Source organism: Mus pahari, chromosome 17 (assembly GCF_900095145.1).
Source record: "Mus pahari chromosome 17, PAHARI_EIJ_v1.1, whole genome shotgun sequence".
NCBI classification, from domain to species: Eukaryota; Metazoa; Chordata; class Mammalia; order Rodentia; family Muridae; genus Mus; species Mus pahari.
The window spans coordinates 7,091,503-7,112,658 of NC_034606.1; positions in this window are offsets into that span (position 1 = coordinate 7,091,503).

The window sequence follows — 21,156 nt, forward strand, 5'->3', positions numbered from 1 at the left end:
TACAAGTGGATCAAAGAACTACACATAAAACAAGAGACACTGAAATTGATAGAGGAGAAAGTTGGGGAAAATCCTTGAAGAAATGGGCACAGGGGAAAAATTCCTTAACAGAACAGCAATGGCCTATGCTATAAGATGAAGTATCAACAAATGGGACCTCATGTAATTGCAAAGCTTCTGTAAGGCAAAAGATACTGTCATTAAGACAAAGAGGTCGCCAATAGATTGTTAAAGAATTTTTACCAATCCTAAATCTGATAGGGGACTAATATCCAATATATACAAAGAGCTCAAGCAGCTGAACTCCAGATAAACCATCTAAACAGTCCCATAACCCCTAAAGAAATGGCAACAGTCATAAAATGTCTCCTAACTAAAAAAAGGCCAGGACAAGATGGGATTAGTGCAGAATTCTATCAGACCTTCAAAGAAGACCTAATACCAATACTCTTCAAACTATTCCACAAAATAGAAACAGAAGGAACACTATATAAGTTGTTGTTATTATTATTATTATTATTATTATTATTATTATTATTTGTTTTTTTCGAGACAGGGTTTCTCTGTATAGCCCTGGCTATCCTGGAACTCACTTTGTAAACCAGGCTGGCCTCAAACTCAGAAGTCTGCCTGCCTCTGCCTCTCAAGTGTTGGGATTAAAGGCATGTGCCACCACTGCCTGGCTTATACAAATTATTTTATGAAGCCACAAGTATGCTTATACCTAAACCACACAAAGACCCAGCAAAGAAAGAGAACTTCAGATCAATTTCCCTTATGAATATTGATGCAAAAACAGTCAATAAAATTCTCACAAACAAAATCCAACAACACATCAAAACAATCATGCATCATGATCAAGTAGGCTTCATCCCAGGGATGCAGGGAGATGGTTCAATATACAGAAATCCATCAACATAATACACTATATAATAAAGGATCTCAAAGAAAAAAAAACACATGATCATTTCATTAGATGCTGAAAATGCATTTGACAAAATTCAACACCATTTAATGGTAAAAGGTCATGGAAAAATCAGGAATTCAAAGCCCATGCCTAAACATAGTAAAAACAAAATACAGCAAACCAATAGCAAATATTAAACTAAATGGAGAGAAATTGAAGCAATCCCACTAAAATCAGGACTAGACAAGGCTACCCACTCTCTCATAGGGAGAGGGTACTCAAAATAGTACTCAAAGTCCCAGCCAGAGCAATTAGTCAAAATATCACTTTTCGCAGATGATATGATAGTATACTTAAGTGACCCCCAAAATTCCACCAGAGAACTACAAAATTGATAAACAACTTCAGCAATGTGGCTGGATATTATTTAACTCAACCTAATCAGTTGCTTTCTTCTAGTCAAAGGCTAAACAGGTCAAGAAAGAAATTAGGGAAATAACCCCCTTCACAATAGTTTGACTTCTTCCTTTCCAATTTGTTTCCCTTTGACCTCCTTTTGTTAGATTCTTGGCAGGGGGCTTTCAGAGATTGACCCACCAACCGAAATGCATCCATGGGCTAGACTGAGGCCCTGGCACATATGTAGCACATGTGCTTCATGAGTGTCCCCTAACAACCAGAGTGAGTACTGTTCCTAAAGCTGCTGCCTTGTCTGGCCTCAGTGGGAGAGGATGAACCTAACCCTGAAAAGACTTGATGTGCTAGGGTGAGGGTATACCCAGGTGGGCCTCCACTGTCTCAGAGGAGAAGGGGAGAGGGAACGGGGGAAGGGATTCTGTGAGGGGTCAGCAGTTGGGATGTAAAATGACTTAATTAATTAATTAATGGAGAGAAAAAAGAAATAGACCTTCCAGAATATTCTTTGGAAATCTGGGACTTGAGAAGATCTGAGAGAAGGTTACAGTGACAAAGGAATCTGTTTGATTCCCTTCGTGTCACCTTCCAGCCTCTGTGGCCAAACGGAATGAGCAAGATGGAGTTCTTACTGTTCCGACATTCCCGCCTGGTTCATACATACTCAGTGGTGGACACCCCATAAGCCTTCTCCTCCTGTGTTATCCTGCATGATGCCCCCAACCCTGCAGGCTGACTTTTGGGCTGGACACAAGATACTGAGTTGCCTACTTAAAATGAAAGTCTGGTATCCCTTGGAAAGGGGAAAGCAGTGCATTGCGGCTACATCTGGTCTTGATAAGGTCACATTGCTGTATGTGAGTAGCAGGCTCACAAAGCTGACAAGAAGGCAGGTATACAAGGTCTTTGCCAAATATCAAAGTTGTAATCCTTATCTAAACAAACCTTAAGCTACTGCTCTTTAAAAAACAACCATAAGCAATACAGTGCCTTTCCCTTTTATAATACATTTTTTGACTCTTGTTTACTCTTTGAAATTTTCATATATACATACAATGTATTTTAGCTATGGCTACCCCTTCTCCTCCATTCAACCCCACCCTCACCCCAACTGCACAACTTACTGTATCTTCCTCCCATTTCATGGGATGGAAAACTATAGATCACAGAGTCTAATTACTGATTTCCATGTGTGTGTTCCCCAAAGAAAAGTGACCGTCTCTTCCCCAGTAGCCACCAGTCATAAATAGCCCTTGGGTAGGGGTACGAAATCTGAAGCCCTTGCCAAATTCATTCTGGAATGTGCTGTTAGCGGCTATGACTTCATGTGTGTAGCAGTAATATCCCATCTAGGGAGCAGCATTTCATAGTACTTCTGCTCACTTGCTGGCTCTTACATTTATTTTCTGTCCTTTCTTCTGAAAAGTTTCTCTGAGTCTTGGGGGATGGAAAAGATAAATATTGATGCTGAGTTCTCCCAGTTATTTATTCTTGAAACTGCCAACGCTTACGTATCTCTGCATTAACCAGCAACCATAGCAATGAGAATCCCCTCTTACTAAGATTGGGAGCGGCAAAAAATTAGGAACACAACATAAATATTTAGAAGGACATTTGACAACATGACCATTCAGAAAAACAACATCACTCTCCTCCCTGCTGGGGCTGACGACTTCCTTAACTATGTGTTTTGATTTTGTACAAAGCATGGATTCCTTCCAGTGTAGAAGGCCTCAAGTCCATACAAGAGAACAGGTGGTTATGCCAGAAACAGTTTTGTCATTATTGCACATCTTGCTGGTGGGTCAGCACTGCAGCATGCTGGGTCCAGGGTTAGGAAAGAGCATTGATTTCTTTTCTCCCTAATAACTCACAAGGAGGCAACTTGTATCCGACACTGAGGTTTTCATTTAACAGTCCTTGTCTTCTTGAAGTTCATAGGTCAACATGGTTCCCCTACGTAGGGTACATCTGTTGAAACTCTTTAATAGATCTGTATTTTAAATTAGCTTTCAAACTAGCGGTATTTCATAGAATGTCATACACCCTTATCCACTTGTACTGGCTAGTTTTGTGTAATAACCTTGACACAGCTGGAGTTATCACAGGGAAAGGAGCTTCAGTTGGGGAAGTGCCTCCAGGAGATCCAGCTGTAAGGCATTTTCTCAATTAGTGATCAAGAGGGGAGGTCCCCTTGTGGGTGGTGCCATCTCTGGGCTGGTAGTCTTGGGTTCTATAAGAGAGCAGGCTGAGCAAACCAGTGGAGGCAAGCCAGTAAAGAACATCCCTCTGCTTGAGTTCCAGTCCTGCATCCTTTGGTGATCAACAGCAGTATGGAAATGTAAGCTAAATAAACCCTTTCCTCCCCAACTTGCTTCTTGGTCATGATGTTTGTGCAGGAACAGAAACCCTGACTAAGACAGCACTACACACTAATGTCTAATTTTTCATTATTTGTTCTACTGTCCCTCTTTATTATAATTGATACTTGGGTTGATGGTTTAATTTTTTTTTTTTTTTTTGTCATTAACAGAGTATTGCTCACTTCAGTCACTCAATTGTGGCCTACTGAGACATGTTAAACTGTAGTGGAGCACATCTGTAGTTCTACTCCTTGGGAAGCTGAGGCAGGAGGATAGCACATTTGAACCAAGGCAGAGTTATACAGGGAGACCCTGTCTCAAAAAAAAAAAAAAAAAAAAAAAAACCAACAGTAAACAAGTGCATAAATAAATCGGTGGATATGTGCATAAATAAATCTGTGGAAAGCAGAGCAGAAGGAAGCAAGTTCTGCCCCCTTGGTCTTCTGAACCTACAGCCCTCTGTGGGACTTTCTTCAGGGCTGATCATAATATCCTGATTTTAAAGATTAAATCATATCTGCATCAAGGAGTCTGCTGGTAGGTTTCATGGTCCCAAATGAATTACTATGTAAATTAAGACTAGGAATGAAGTCCTTTGATTCTATGCCCAATTCACGCCGAGAGCATGGATCACAGTGGACTCCTAAGAACGCATTTGAAGTTTTCAGAGCTGGAGGCATTTTACTGAATTTCCTCAGCTTTGGGACATATACATGATTTCTGCCCCTCTGAAATTTGCCCGTAAAGGATAACTAGCTGATCTGGAGTTGACTCTCTTTTATTGTCATTAGATGAAGATGACAAGGGATAAATTATTTAAATCATGCCAAAACCCAGTAGAAAAATCATAGTGATGTTCCAGCTAATGGATTTTCTCTGTCTGGCAGGAAGGTTAAATGCAATAATAATTCCTTATTGAGCATTCTTTGCATTAGACATTGTATTGAGTGCTTTTCCTGCATTGTCTCATTTAATCTATGCAAAAAATTTATGCATTTGTTGCATTCTTCTCTTTTCTGTAAGTCCCAACAGCAGTGGGAGGTATGGCCTTCATAGCAGTCTTACTGAGACGTTTGTGAGAGTTTACACACTCAGACCACTTTGGCACTTTAAAGCACTGCCATTCTGTGTGACAGACATTATTTTATGCCAATAGTTGATAGCAGATATATTGAATCAAAGTGATTTGAGTTTGTAAAATTGTAAACTGGTATGAGCCAAATTTGTACTGTCGCCTATCCAAACACCCAGGGGGTGGTTCACATTCATGCTAAAATTTTGGCATTGCATTCTTTTTGCATTCTATTTATTTTCCTTTTATTATAGATTCAAAGTTAAAAAAAAAAATGATCTCACTCAGGATACAAACAGATCCCTCCAAATCAGTTTTATGTCATTCGTAACTGAAATTGCCATTTGAGACACTATCACTTCAGTAACAGTCCTTCCGAATTTTAATAACACATCTCAACATTTGGAAATTTGCTTTCCGTAAAGAAAATAAATTAAAATTTCAAAACACACTGTTATTTTATACTTGAAAGTAATTTCATTGACTGTGGCACGCTTCGCTGGCAGACAGCTACATATTAAAGAAGTATAAAGGAGAATACTGTGGATCTGAAGAAGGGTGCTGGAGAATCAGTCATTCTAAGTGCATGTCATTAAATGTTTATTTGAAAATTGAAGTAATGGTTTTATAGTTCTCAGTGATTATTTAAAGTATTTGTTATGAGTAACAGTAGTATCCTATGACATGCCTTGTGTGATGATTAAGAAGATACAGTAATAGGTACTATAGTAATTTTTTTATTAAAACAAATATTTATTGGAGATAAATGCTATTTCTGTCTGGAGTTTTTCCATACAACTAAAAATTCTGATTTGGCAAGATGACTGAGCACATAGAGCTGTTTGCCGTTATGCCTGAAGGCCTGAGTTTTATCCCTGGAACTCACGTGGTAGAAGGGGAAAACTGACTCCCTCAGTTGTTAGCACAATGTGTCCCCAACCCTCTGCCCATGCGCAAGAACATAAACTGAATGAATGAATGAATGAATGAATGATGTTTAAAATAATAAGAATCCCTCAAGTGGAAACTTTACCAATGGTGACATCTGAAGTATGTGGGATAGAATTTGTTAAAGAAAGATATTGCTTATTCTAGGTCTATGGGATTTCATGCTTTATCACCAGATTAGGAGATACTGATTTGAGAAAGATGTAAATTACAACCTTCCTGTTCCCTTAAGATAGTCCCCTAAGATATATTCCCCAAGCTTCCCTTTCTTATGAATGTTGGATGTCACCTTCTTTCTTTTCATTTTGTTTTGTTTTGTTTTGTTTTTTTTCAAGACAGGGTTTCTCTGTGTAGCCCTGACTGTCCTGGAACTCACTTTGTAGACCAGGCTTGCCTCGAACTCAGAAATCCACTTGCCTCTGCCTCCCAAGTGCTGGGATTAAAGGTGTATGCCACCACCGCCCGGCTCTTAATTTCCTCTTATATCAGGTGGATCCACAAAAACCATCTTTCTACTATGTGCTTAAACACAGCCAAAATGTAACTTCCTATGTTCTTGTTTTGACATCTACAAACACTCCTAATTTTCTGTTCTCTATACCTAACCTAGAGACAGGCCACTCTTCTAGTGGACCTCATGCATGATTCTTAGAACCTCAAATTTAAGATTTCAGAAAGAAACTAGCCTCTGAATAATATCATAAAATCTAGCATATTGGAAAGCTTGCCGTAGAATTAGCATAGAATAAGTAGAATTCAAGTTTTAACCTTACAATAGCCATACCAATGGCTGCTTGAGAGTTGGCCTTCTTAAACAGTATCAAGTGCAAACACATATCTTTTCTTCTTTTTTATTGGATATTTTCTTTATTTACATTTCAAACGTTTTCCCCTTTCCAGGTCTCCCCTTCAGAAAAACCCCATCCCATTCCTCCTCCCCCTGCCTCTATAAGGATAATCCCCCCAACTCCTTTCTTCCAGCCCTGGCATTCCACTACACTGGGGCATGGATAACCTTCAGGCCCACTGATGTTCAAAAAGGCCATCTTCTGCTAACACATGCGGCTGGAGCCATGGATCCCTCCATGTGTACACTTCGGTTGGTGGTCCAGACCCCGGGAGCTCCGGGGGTCTGGCTGGTTGATACTGTCGCTCTCTTCATGGTGTTGCAAACCCCCTCAGCTCCTTCAGTCCCTTCCCCAACTCCTCCAACAGGGACCCTGGGCTCAGACCAATAGTTGGCTTCGAGCATCTGCCTCTGTATTTGTCAGGCTCTGGCAGGGCCTCTCAGGAGACAGCTATATCAGGCTCCTGTCAGCAAGCACTTCCTGGCATCCACAGTAGTGTCTGGGTTTGGTGACTGTTTATAGGATGGATCCCTAGGTGGGGCAGTCTTTGCATGGTCTTTCCTTCAGTCTCTGCTCCACACTTTGTCTCTGTATTTGCTCCCCATGAGTCCTTCTCTGTGTGCCACTGTGAAGCTTGATAGTGGCCATGCCATCACAATTACATGTTGTGATGTTCGTGCCAGTTTAGAAGCTAGCTTAGTTGCTTTATGAAGAAAGCACATTGTTAGAAGTTGGTATGCTGTTGCTCATCTTGCCTAGCTGGATGCAGGATCATTGAAGTAGCAATCTTCAGCAATAGGAAACTTCACATTTCTCAAGTGAGTTTTAGCCGTTTGGAAAAAAACTGGCATGGCAAAGGACACTGGGTTCATTTTTATGTTCATTTGTAGTCAGGCCAGCTGTGAATCTCAACACATATGCTTGGCAGTTAGTGCAAAACAGAGATACATGGGCAGCTTAGATTGTATCATGTCGAGCCCTTTATTTTCTGAGGGTCAAGTCCATTGTTTTTGGAAAGTGGCCTCCTTGTGGCTCTGCGGCCACTCTGTCCATCTTGTGGGATTGCCACAATGAAGTCAACAGTTCTGATTTCAAAGAAAAATAGCTGGGAGCGTTCACAGACATTAAACACACCAAGAACATTAAATGGACATAGATTGCACTGTGACAGCAGAGAATTCTTAAAGACCAGAGGCTTTTGTTAGAGGGAAAAGCAAAAAAGAAAGAAAAAAAAAAAAACAGTCAGAGAACATGTGAGAGAGATCATTGTTAAGTAATTGTATTCTCCTGGGAAAGATTCAAATTTATTGACCAGGAGCACTAAGAGATGATTGGCTGCCTCACTGTTACTAAATTTACATGTCAGTGTCAACCCAAATGAAGGGGAGATTTTGAGACAGTTTTACTTGCAACAGAAAACAGTAAGCTTAACTCAAGAATAAGGGAAATTCCAGCAGAAATAAAAAACCCCAGAAATTAGAGGATACCACACAGAACTCTATATCCCGAGCCACACAAATAGAAACAACCCAAATAAATGTCAAGAGCACAAGAAAATAAGTGTAACTTATGAGAGGTTAATGCTTTTATGCTTTGATCATGTGGCAAACTTGCTTGTGGTTAGAGAAAGAAGGGGTGAGGGGTTGGGGAAGAGGAGACAGGGCACAAGGCTTTTCTAATTCATATTGAGCCAATCACTCAGCATGACCTCAGGCAACTCTCATATGGGTTGGCCTCACTCCGCCAAATGTATATAGAATATCATTTTGCACTTGCATGATAAAAGGGGAGGAGGTTATAGAGCCTGCGAAATACACTATGATTTTTGGAGACCTGTTATCCCTTCCAGAAATTATAGAGAAATAGTACTTAGAAGAGGCATTCAGACTTGCATAGGCACTCTCTTTTGGTTCGTGCTGGGATGGTTGTTACAGAGTAGAATGTTTACTGGGTGAGTATTCCTGGCAAAGGTTATGGAGGATTAACTAGCCTGCTGATTGGAGAGCAAACAGTTTAATCCTGTGGGAGCACCTGTCATAAAGTGATCTGTGTTTAGCACGGCAGTAAACCCAGCCTCCTGCCCGCTCTATTTTTAGAGCAAACCACTCTAGTGATTGTTGCCTTCCTTGATGTGGTGATGGGCTACTTCAAGCAAAATTCTCTCCCAATACAACCCTGATCACCAAGAGCCTGTGTACTTTTGCCCAAGTAGAAGTGTCAATGGCATATGCAGTTTAGGACCAACCACAAAGACAATGTGCCCGCAGTCAATTACCCCTAGCTTTTGGAGAAGAGCTTTCAGCCTAGTTAGTCTGTCCAGTGAGTCTCCCCAACAAACTCCAGAGGTAAGGTTAGTGCCACGTGCCTCCTGATGTGCTCTCAGAGTATCATGTGAGTACTTGAATTGTAGCCTTCTTGTTCCTTGATGACCTTTCTTCATCCCAGGTTCTTACTCTCTGATCAACCTCCGTCGGAAAGCCTAATCATCGCACCTTCTTTGTTTATGAACACTTGCTAGACGTTCCTTGTAGTCCATGAGATGACAGCTTCTCCTCATCTCCTAATCTCCCTCACTGTACCTCTAGTACAAAGACGCCTCACTGCGTTTGCACTGGGCAAAGCACAGCTTCTTCCCTCCTGACTCCTTGAGTTTGGCTTCAGGCACACACTTGCTCCACTGTCTGTGTCAAGGATGCAAGAAGACGTAGCTCCTCACATTTCTATTTCCCCTCTGCGGATCCTCTTCTCGATGAGGACTGCCCCTATAGTCCAGAACCCAGGAGGAGCCCAGTAAATCCTCCACAGTCTTGAGCAGAAATGTCCCTGCTGCCCTGCTTTGCCAGAGGAGCAGGTGAGCTGCCACTTTCCGTCATCTACCTGGTGAGCTAACTCAGGGTGCAGCTAAGAGGTCTTCTTTCAGGAAAAGGATAGTATGGCCTTTTTTTCCCCCATTGGCACCTGCCACTGGTTCAGTGCTCCCAGCCTTGTTAGATCTAAATGTTAGTGTTTTATGAATCATTTCTCCACCCATCCTTGCATCCCACCTTAACCACACATTTTCCATCTCTCCATGTCCAAGAACTGTCTTTCACAGTCTCTTTGCCACCTGATTTTTCTTCTCTAGCTCTATGTCCTTTTAGGTGCCCTCCACACAGTCCTTGAAAACTGTGAAACTGGGTACCAAATGTCCATTACCACTTCTCACTGCCATCTTCCTGTACTTCCTCACTCTATACTCAGGTCAGCACACACTGCCTCATTCACTTACTTGCCAGTGTCTTACTGAGTGGATCCTGACATTGGAGGACATTGTTTCCTCTATATGAACTTAGTAACTTTTCACTCCCATGATAACCTCATTCTAACACAATTGTAAGTCTGTCTTTTTTCTCTTTATTGAAAATAGATATTTTCTCACATGATATATACTGATTAAGATTCCCCTCCGCCAACTTCTACCAATTCCTCCCCACTTCCTCTTCCACCAAGATCCACCCCTTTCTGTCTCTCACTAGAAAACAAACAGGCTTCACAGGACAATTAAAATAAAGTAAGATAAGATAAGACCAAACCTACCACTTTAAAGTTGGACGAGGCAAACCCAGCTTTAGGAAATGAAGAAGAGAGGCACAAGAAAGAGACCCATTCATTTTCACACTCAAGAATCCCAAAAAGGACCAAACTAGAAGCCATAACATATATACTAAGGACCTAGAGAGTAAAAGGAGAGACAAAAACAATATATAAACGAAGTCAAATTAAAATAATAAGATAAAACCAGCAACAATAAAAGGAAAAGCCTCATCACGACCCTGAGCTGAGTAGCCTCCTCCAGCGATGCCCTTGAGTTCGGTCCCGGTTGACTGTCTACTGTTGGGCTTGCAGCCTTCCCTTCGGAGTAGATTGCTTCCCCAGTGAGACTTCTGAGGAGGAAACTAAATTTCCATTTGCACTTTTGAAGTAGGAAATGGGACATTTGACCACGTCTCTGTTTAGCTCTAGGGCCCATATGGTACAAACCTGCCCCAGTCTTTGTGTGCTCATGTGTGCATCAATCCCTGATTTAGAGGGTCATGTTTTCTTAGTGTCCTCTATCCTTTCTCACTCTCTGCAGCCTGTTCCGAAGTGTTCCCTGAGCCCTGAGGGAAAGCTCTGATAGAGACATTCCTTCTGGGACCGTTTCAAGCTACCCTTTTTCCTTTCTGCTTAATGTCTGCCTGAGGGTTTTTGTATTTGTTTCCATCACTTGCAGAAAGAAGGTTCTCTGATGGTGCTGAGAAAAACACTTATCTGTTAATATATCAGAAAGTCACGAAGAGCCATCTTTTTCTATCCCACCTTTTAGAATACTAGTATTTGAATTTCTCCTAGGTCCCTGGGGTATGCAGTCCCCTGGGCTAGTCTTAGGATCTTGGTCACTGAAGCAGTGTCAGGTATGTGTTCTATCTTGTGGAGTGGTCCTTATGTCAAACCAGTTACTGGTTGGTTACTTCCACAAGCTTTTTGCCTTCATTGCACTAGCCTATCTTGCAGACAGAATGCCTTTGTAGATAAGAGGGTTAGTGACTGGGTTACTGTTTATGTTTCTCCTTTGGTAGCATGCAGAGTGCCTTCCTTTAGCAAAGATGCTAAAACATAGGGATTAAAGCTCTATGTAGGCACCAGCCCAGCTTTTCAATGTTGAATGAGTTGTGTAGGTGTTGTCTTCAGTAATGATGTCAATTTGTGGAACACAACCTACACATAGTCTTGACAATAACCTGGGTTGTTTGGGGTTTCCCAGGAAAACCCCTTGACTAATAACTCAGATTGAACTCATTCTCAATATTTGAAGCTTCCTTTGGCGTCAAGATCTAGTCAGTTGGGACTCTCTCCTTCCTCCTCCATATATATATATATATATATATATATATATATATATGCTTCTACTGTATTAGCTTTCCATACTACCTTCCAAATGCTCCTTAATGTTAGTTTTATTTCCTTCCTTGTTTCCTTCCTCTTCCTCATTTGATCCTCCTCTTTCACCCTCTTCCCCATCTATAAATATCTGTCTTAGTGTTGCTTATAATTAAAAAGGAAAACCTCACTATTAACTTACCCAGGACCTCTGCCCATGCTCTGGCCCCTCCTGGCTTAGCTCCGAGATTGACTGCCTTCAGCTCCACTCCCAGCTTTTCTTTTGTTCCTCCCAGCTTAACTTCTATCTCTACCCATCTTTGCTCTAAGGAATGAAAGACACTTAGACACTTTTTATTACTTTAGAATTTGCCTACTAGCATGATTGCTGGGCACAGAATCTCCTGCCTTGAACTTATCAGCTAGCTTGTATCAGCTAGCCTCTGCAGACCTTCTTGGCTATCCACTGGTGGTGGAGGCTGCTGGTTCTATCTCCCCCAAGATCTTACATGATAACTTTGCTTCTTGTTCCAAAGCCTGGCTGAAAAGCCCCTTCTCTTTTCCTGCATCTTTTTTTTTTTCCTTCCGGTACCTGGAAGTCCCATCTGTTCCTTCTACCCAGCAATTGGCTCCCAGCCTCCTTTATTGACCAAATCAAGAACCAATTAGGGAACCAGACTTTAGTATCAGCACCTCCCCCTATCTCTTAGTTATGTTTTTACTGCTGTGAACAGACACCACTACCAAGGCAACTCTTATAAAGGACAATGTTTAATTGGGTCTGGCTTATAGGTTCAGGGGTTCAGTCCATTATCATCAAGGTGAGAACATGGTAGCATCCAGGAAGGCATAGTACAGGAGGAGCTGAGAGTTCTACATCTTTACCTGAAGGCTGCTAGCAGAATACTGGCTTCCAGGCAGCTAGGTTGAGGGTCTTAAAGCCCATGCCCACAGTGACACACCTACTCCAACAATGCCATGCCTACTCTAACAGGGCCATGCCTTCTAATAGTGCCACTCCCTGGGCCAAGCATATACAAACTATTACACTATTCTATTTATGTTTCCTAGAGAGTTCTATTTACCCCTTGTCCTTCCTCTACATCTAACTTTTGGGGTTCTATAGATTATAACATGGTTATCATTAATTTAACAGATAATATTCATATTTAAGCAAATACATACCATATTTGCCTGTCCTTTCCTCCTTCCTTCCTTCCTTCCTTCCTTCCTTCCTTCCTTCCTTCCTTCCTTTCTTCCTCCCTCCTCCTCTTCCTCCTCCTTCTTCTTCCTCTCTCTCTCTCTCTCTCTCTCTCTCTCTCTCTCTCTCTCTCTCTCTCTCTCTCTCTCCTTCTTTCTTTCATTGTATAAACTTTAATAAAGAACAGACACTGTGAGCAGAGAAATGGGTAAATTCCAAGGGGATGGGGATATACCTCCACTGAGGAATAGGGCCTTTTTATATCAGTTTAGAAGGAGTTGCCTAGGCTTGTAGCTTTGGACATCTAGGTCTGGTTTACCTCATGCTGGATGTTTTTTCCCCTAGTTCCATCATTTATCTGTGAATTTCATGATGTCTTTAATTTAAGCTCAGTAATTGTATCACATTTTCTTTATCCATTTTTGTGTTGATGGATATCTAGTTTGTTTCCAATTTCTGGATATTATGTATACAGTAATAATGAACATGGTTGAGCCAGCATCTCTGTGGTAAAATAAAGTGACCTTTGGGCACACACCTGAGAGTAGTGTAGCTAGATCTTGAGATCTTGAGGTAGATCAATCCCTACCTTCCTGAGGAACCACCACACTGATCTGCACAGTGACTGTACAAATTTGCCATCCCATTGGCAGTGTATGAGGAGTCCCCCTACTGAATATCCTTGCCAGTATGAGATGTCACTTAGCCATTCTGAAGGTATAAGATGAAAGCTCAAAGTAGTTTGGATTTGCATTTCCCTAATGACTAAGAATGTTGAACATTTTAAAAAGCTCTTCTCAAATATTTGACTCTCCTCTTTTGAGATTTCTCAAAGAAACATTGGTTCTCTGGATTGTTTTTGTTTCTATTTTACTGTTTCAGCTCTTAGTTTGATTATTTCCTGCAACTTTCCTCTTTTGCATATAATTTCTTATTTTTGTTCTAGAGTTTTTATGTGTGTTGCTAAGCAACTAATATGAGATCTCTCTCTTTTTTTAATGTAAGCACTTAGTGCTACGAGCTTGTTTCTTAAAACTGATCTCATTATGTTGTATAAATTTGGGTATGCTGCATATTCAACTTTGTTCAATTCTAAAAAGTCTTTAATTTCTTCCTTAATTTTTGTCTTGACACTGTTTTTCACTCAACAGTGATTTGTTCAGTTTATGGATTTACAAACCTTTTGTTGTTAATATTCAGTTTTAATTAGTTACCTGATGGTCAGATAAATTACAGGGTATTATTTCATATATATTTTTTTGTATCTGTTGAGGTTTGCTTTGTGTCTGAGTATGTGGTTAATTTTCAAGAAAGTGCCAAAATATGCTGAGAAGAAGGTATATTATTTTATGATTGGGTGAAATGTTCTGTAAATACTTGTTTGGTTTATAATGTCAGTTAGCATTAGCATTTCTCTGTTTCATTTTTGACTGGATGACCTGTCAGTGAGATTGGGTTATTGAAGTCTTCTACTATCAATGTATGTAGGCCAACATGTGATTAAAGCTATAGTAGTGTGTTCATGAACTTGAGTGCCCTTGTTTTGGTACATAGATGTTAAGAATTGCAGTGTTCTCTTGGTGGCCTTTTCCTTTGATGAGTAGAGAATGTATTTCCCTACATGCTCTAGTTAGATTTTTTTTGAAATCTATTTTGTGAGATATTAAAATAGCTATACCGGTATTCATCTTAGGTTGATTTGAAATACCATTTTTCATTATTTTTTTATCCTGAGGTGTTGTCCATCCTTGAGGTGTGTTTATTGATTGTGTTTTTGTATGCTTACTGGTAGTCTGTGTCTTTTTATTTGGGGACTTGAGACCATTGATGTTGATATATATCAATAGGCAGTGTTTGTTGATTACAATTATTTTGCTCTTATGTGTGTGCATGTGTGCATGTGTGTGTGTCTCCTCTTTTCTTTTGCTTGGTTGAAATGGAATTTTTCTTGTGTTTCTTTGGATATGATTAATCTCTTTAGGTTTCAGTTTTTCTTCTAGTGACTTTGATTTTGTTTGACTTGTAGACAATTAATATATTTTTTAAAAATTCTCAACCTCCTTTTTAAAAAAAAGATTTTATTTATTTATTTATTTATTTATTTATTTATATGTGTACAGTATTGCTGTCTTCAGACACACCAGAAGAGGGCATCACATACCATAACAGATGGTTGTGAGCCACCATATGGTTTCTGGGAATTGAACTCCAGACCTCTGGAAGAGCACTCAGTGCTCTTGTCCTCTGAGCCATCTCTCTAGCCCAGACAACTAATATTTAAATTTGGTTTTCTCATGGAAAGTCTTATTTTCTCCACCTATTATGATTAAAAATTTCACACACGCCTTTAATCCCAGCACTCGGGAGGCAGAGGCAGGCAGATTTCTGAGTTCGAGGCCAGCCTGGTCTACAAAGTGAGTTCCAAGACAGCCAGGGCTATACAGAGAAACGCTGTCTCAAAAAACAAAATTAAAAAAAAAAATAATTTCATGGGTTTGGTGGTTTGAATGTATTTGGCCCAGGGAGTGGCACTATCAGGAGGTGTGACCTTTTGGCGTAGGTGTAGCCTTGTTAGAGGAAATGTGTCACTATGGGTGAGGGCAATGAGACCCTCCTCCTGGCTTCCTGGATGACAGTCTTCTCCTGTTCACCTTTGAAATGAGATGTGGAAATCTCAGTTTCTCCAGGCCCGTGTTTGCCTGTGCACTGCCATGCTTCCCACCATGATGATAATGGACTGAACATCAGAACCTGTAAGTCAGCACCAATTAGATGTTGTCCTTTATAAAAGTTGCCTTGGTCATGGTGTCTTTTTGTACAGGGAAATGCCAGGTCCAGGAAGAAGTAGTGGGTGGGTTGGGGAGCATGTCGGGGGGAGGGCATAGGGGACTTTTGGGATAGCATTTGAAATGTAAATGAAGAAAATATCTAATTAAAAAAAAAGGAAACCCCAATTAAAACAAGTGGGTATAGTAGTCTGGGCTGACATCCGTGGTCTGGTAGAGTCTGTAGAACATCCATCTAAACCTTTATGGCTTTTAGACTCTTCATTAAAAAGTCAAGTATTATTCTCATAGGTCTGTCTTTAACTATTTTTTTTTTTGTCTTGCAGATTTTAATTTTCTTTAATTGTTATGTGCATTTAGTATTTTGATTATTATGTGACTCAGGCACTTTCTTTTCTGGTCCAGACTATTTGGTATTTTGTATGCTTCTTGTACTTTAATATGCATCTTCTTTAGATAAGAAAATTTATTCTATGGTTTTGTTTAAAATATTTTCTGTGCCTTTGACCTGTATTTCTTCTCCTTCCTCTATTCCTATTATTCTTAGATTTGGCCTTTTCATAGTGTCCCAGATTTCCTTGCGGTTTTGTGCATTTTTTAGATTAATATTTTCTTTGACCAAAGTATTTATTTCTTCTATCATGACTCCAATGCCAGAAAGATTCTCTCTTCCATTTCTTGTATTCTTTTGGTAAGGTGGTTCCTGTTCAAGTTCCTGTTCAAGTTTCTCACTATTATATTTCTTTGGGTTTGGGTTTTCTTTATTGCTTCTTTATTCACTTTCATATCTTGAGCAATTTTATTCATTCCCTTCAACTGTTTCTTTGTGTTTCATACATTTCTTTAAGAGATTTATTCATTTTCTCTTTAAGAACCCTATCATATTCATAAGGACTGCATTAAGGTGTTTCGTTTGTGCTTTGATTATGTTGGAAGATTCAAGGCCTGTTGTGGTAGAGTTGCTGTGCTCTAAGGAGACATACTGTCCTGCTGGGTATTGATTGTGTTTTCGTGATGGAGTTAGGCACCTGGGTTAGGGAAGGTTGTAATTCTAGGTGCTGACACCTGCTTGTCTTTATTGGGTGGATAGTCTGTTGGTCACTTTGGTTGTTAGGAGGGTGGATTTGTGCTGCCTAGTAGGAAGTTCCGGGATCCTGATAAATGTGATTGTTAGAGGTTCCAGATAAAAATGTGTTTGTAGATATTGGAAGCTGAACTTAGGTCACTGGATGAGCTAGGTATTGGGGGTGCTGAGGGGTTCAATGGAGGGAGGAAAGCAAGGTGGCTCTCTAGGATATGCTTAGTCCTCTGGAGTGGCTGCAGGTAGCAAGGTGGTCTGCTACAGAGTTTGGGGCTGAGGGGGGGGCGGGGGGGGACTGAACTCGGAGCAGCTGAGAGAGAAGTGAAGATCTACAGTTAATCTACCTCCCTCCCCGACTGGTGAGCAATTCTTTCAACCTCTCCTTTAAGTCTCAGGTTATTGTGATTTGTTTTGAGGGCTCTTCCTTGGGCATCTGTGTTATGAGCTTCATGGATGTTTAACTCATTCTTTACGTTTGCATTGTGCATTTATCCAAGTTCTTTAAAGTGCAAATGCTGGTTACCTTCAAATAACTTCTAATTTATAGATACAGATATGAATAAGTAATAACCATTTCCGATTATGCATATATTTCTGTGCCCTGAGTGCTATTGTTTGTTTTCTGCCAATGAGAGCCAGAGAGGCAAACTGCCCTGAGGATTCTTGGCTAATGAGTGTTAGCACCCCATGCTCTGTGAGCTTCCAGCCAGCTATCTCTCTGATGCAGCATCCTGAGTGTTCTGCAATATGTCTGTTTATTTTGGTTTGGCTCACTTTTCCACCATTTATTTGGTGTCTGGGAAACAGCTGTGATTTATAACAGAAAACAGGAGACTTGCAAGTAATGTGAAAGTTTTGTTGTTATTTGTTTGTTTGTTTGTTTTTTCCAATAGAAGGATGTCTTTAATACTTAAAGGATCACAGACATCAGTGTACCTGGGGCACTGGATACTTCTCTTTTTTTTTTTTTTTTTTTTTTTTTTGGTTTTTCGAGACAGGGTTTCTCTGTATAGCTCTGGCTGTCCTGGAACTCACTTGGTAGACCAGGNCTGGCTGTCCTGGAACTCACTTGGTAGACCAGGCTGGCCTCGAACTCAGAAATCCACCTGCCTCTGCCTCCCAAGTGCTGGGATTAAAGGCCTGCGCCACCAGGCCCGGCTTGGATACTTCTCAAAGGCAAATGAGACCCATGTGGCTTGAGTTAGAGAAATAACTTAGTGTGAGATACAGAGTGACTGTTTTGGTGAAAATGTTAGTATAACTTCATGTAACACATACATACACACAGACATGTATATAATATGTATTTTATTTACATATTAAACACAGCACAACACAACACACACACACATGTATTTTCTTAGGCACTTAGCTTAAAGGATTCTATGTAAAGATAATTCATTTAGAGTGATCATTTATAAGTTTGCAATTCCCATCCTAAATAGGAATCTGTACCCAGAAATATTTTCTTGGTTATATATCATTTTTTCCCCATAAGTTCAAAAGTTCTTATTGCATGATCTAAGGTCTTCTCCATTTGTTTTTTACTTTCAGAAATTCTCAAGTCTCATATAAATAAATAGTTGAAGGAAGGCTGAATAAAGGGAAAAACAAATCACAGCCCTAGAACTTGTAGTGATCTTGATAATTTTTACCTGTCCTGTGCCAAAGGTCTTGGGATCATGTCATTTCCACTAACCAAAAATGTAAATGGTTGTAACATTCAGGAGTCTTCAATTCATGGTATGAGGATGAACAATAATAGTGGTTAGGTCTCACATATCACTGCAGTTATTCTGAATGGCCTCTGACATGTGGTACTCAAAGATCACCAGGATCTCAACACAGCAAAAGTGAATTCGTCACCAATGTTTTCCAAAGCCTTGAACTCCACTTTTATAAATTACCTTCTTTGTAAATTTCTTTAGGGGACTCACTTCTTTTAGCCCTTCTGGTTTCTCTTTTGAAGCTGATGTTGAAATTACTCAGGTTAGTGGCCATGGTCCATCAAATCATTAGTTCCAGTGTTGCAGTATCTTCTAACAAAAGCATGTACTTCTCCATCCCTTAGCTCTGGATGTAGATGTGTTACTTGTTTTAGCCTATGTGTCTTAGCAAATGTGACATGAGTAAGGCAGTGTGTGTGTGTGTGTGTGTGTGTGTGTGTGTGTGTGTTCACATTTGCTCTTTTATAAGGATACTACTCATATCAGATTAGGGGCTTAGTATGACTTTATAAAATTATATTAGTGATGCTAGTTCTCATAAGGTCGATTCTGGTTACTAATAGTCAGGAACCCACAAATCTTTGGAAGAAGACAATTCTGTCTATAATACTGGCACTTTTAAGGGAGTTCTAGAGCAGCTTTGTATGCAGTCTGCTCATACAAATGCACATCTAAAGCTCCATCCCACACTCTCCCAAAGAGAAGTGTCACACATCCCCTTTCTTCTCTTTTCTTGTTTTGCTGCTTCAGTTCTTCTCTGCTTCCTCCTTTCCTCTTGCTTCCCTTTCGTTTTTTCTTTACATTTCTTTTCCACTTCTTCATCACCATCAGAAGATATATTGTTTTTGTTGTTGACATCATGCATTGTTCTGAATATTTAACCTGTGAATAGGCAGATTTCTTCATTAACAGAAAAGAAAGCTGGGGTTCATGCTTGTTGATAGACTTTTCTAAAGTTATCCTTTAATGAGATACCAGAGCTTTACAATTTCTTGTCCCAAATACAAAATTGTATTTCACCAAATAATTCATTTTTAAAAGGCTCTGTTCATATAGGTTCCAGAGACCCTAAAATGGTATTCTCTCAATTCTGCTCTCTATCCCCGTGGGAGCAGCTCAATAAAGCGGAAGTAAGAGACTATCCTGGGATTTGATCCATACCTTTCAAGTTTACCCAAAGGGTTAAAAAAATGGAAAGAGTTTTTAGAGCAAGGGAAGGAACCTTTTCCCAGTAAATCTGATGATATGCCTGTAATTAAGTCAAATAGGTTAAAGGCTTGTTATGCTAGCATTAACACGTAATTCATCCATTGAATTACAATGAGATTCATGTAAGGATTACACGTAAAATTCCATGTAATGAGATGTATTCATCATCAAAAGCTTTTTGCCCTTTAAGAAAATGTTACAATAATTATCCCATGAACGTGCAAAGTCAATAGAGGTGAAAATGCATGTCTTTTTATACCATCATTGTGATTGTATTTATATTGGCAAGGCCTAACCCTGCTGACATTTAACTTTCCAGGAAGGAATGTGGGTTGCTCCCGCTCTCTGCTCATCTCACCCCATCCTCTTGGGCCATCAAGAGATGCCCTTTGCCCTCATGCTCATCTCTTCCGCTGGAGACACAGACACCAGAATCTTGTTTCCCAACTTACAAAACAGATAAGTGAACATGTGACTACTTACTTGGCAAAAGGATTCACTGGAGACTTCCTTTAAGATGCTTCCCTTTACAAAAAAAAAAAAAAAAGTCTAGCTTTTCTTAAAGTGAAGACTCAGCAGTATTCAATTCAAAGATTATTATGAATTTAATGTAAATTAATCCAAAACGACTATGAATGTGGGTATTTTAGATTTATCAGTAAAACACATTGGACCCCTTTGAGGATATGCATATAGAATTCAGTGATTTAAAGTAGAAGTGAGTTTGGGGAAAGATACAAGATAGATAATTATTTAAAGAGCTAGGCTGGAGAAAGACAAATGATTCATGTTCTTTCTTATGTGTTATATAACCTGCAGGAAAATAAAAAGAAACCATAGGGTGGGACGAGAGAAGGGACTAGCAGGATGCAGGTGATATAGAGGCAGAAATGGAAAAGAATGGGAGAGGGAGATCTAATTGAGGAAGAGGAGGATAAGAGGAGGTCAATACCCAAGGACATAGAAGGAGAAAGAGCCCCAAGCATGTTGGTAAAGCCTCAAGGAATCATGTTACTTTATATTTTCCTAAAATTATACACATTAAATATTAGTGTATAGTGTCTGTGTGTGTTGGTTTGAGTATGCCTAGTCCAGGGAGAGGCACTATTTAGAAGTGTGGACTTGTTGCAGTAGGTGTGGCCTTGTTGCAGTAGGTGTGGCCTTGTTGTAGTAGGTGTGCCACTGTAGGCTTGAGCTTTAAAATCCTCATCCTAGCTGTGTCAAATGGAGCCTTCTCCTAGTGGCCTTCAGATGAAGATGTAAAAGTCTCACCTCCTCCTGTGCCTGGCCTGCCCAGTGATGCCATGCTCCCACAATGATGATAATGGACTGAACCTCTGAACCTGTAAGCCAGCTCCAATTAAATGTTGTTCTTGATCACTGTGTCTGTTTACAGTAGTAAAACTCTAACGAAGACAGTGTGTACTACTTGAAATTATTTGAAGTTATTCTACATGAGCTAACAATGTTCCCCACAAAAGGCATAGACTATTTAACAAAAACTCCAGAACCAGGTGTGGGAAACCTGTTTGAGTGGTTGATCAGGGTAGTCCAAGTGACTCCCAGAACAGTTTAGGTTATAGCTCTTTCTCTTGGTTAGCTCTCAAAGGTTGCAGGTTAGTTCCCATTACTGAAGACAACACATACTTCACACATAGGATTACGCAGGTTTGAGCTGGAAGACCTCCTTGCTGTGGTCTA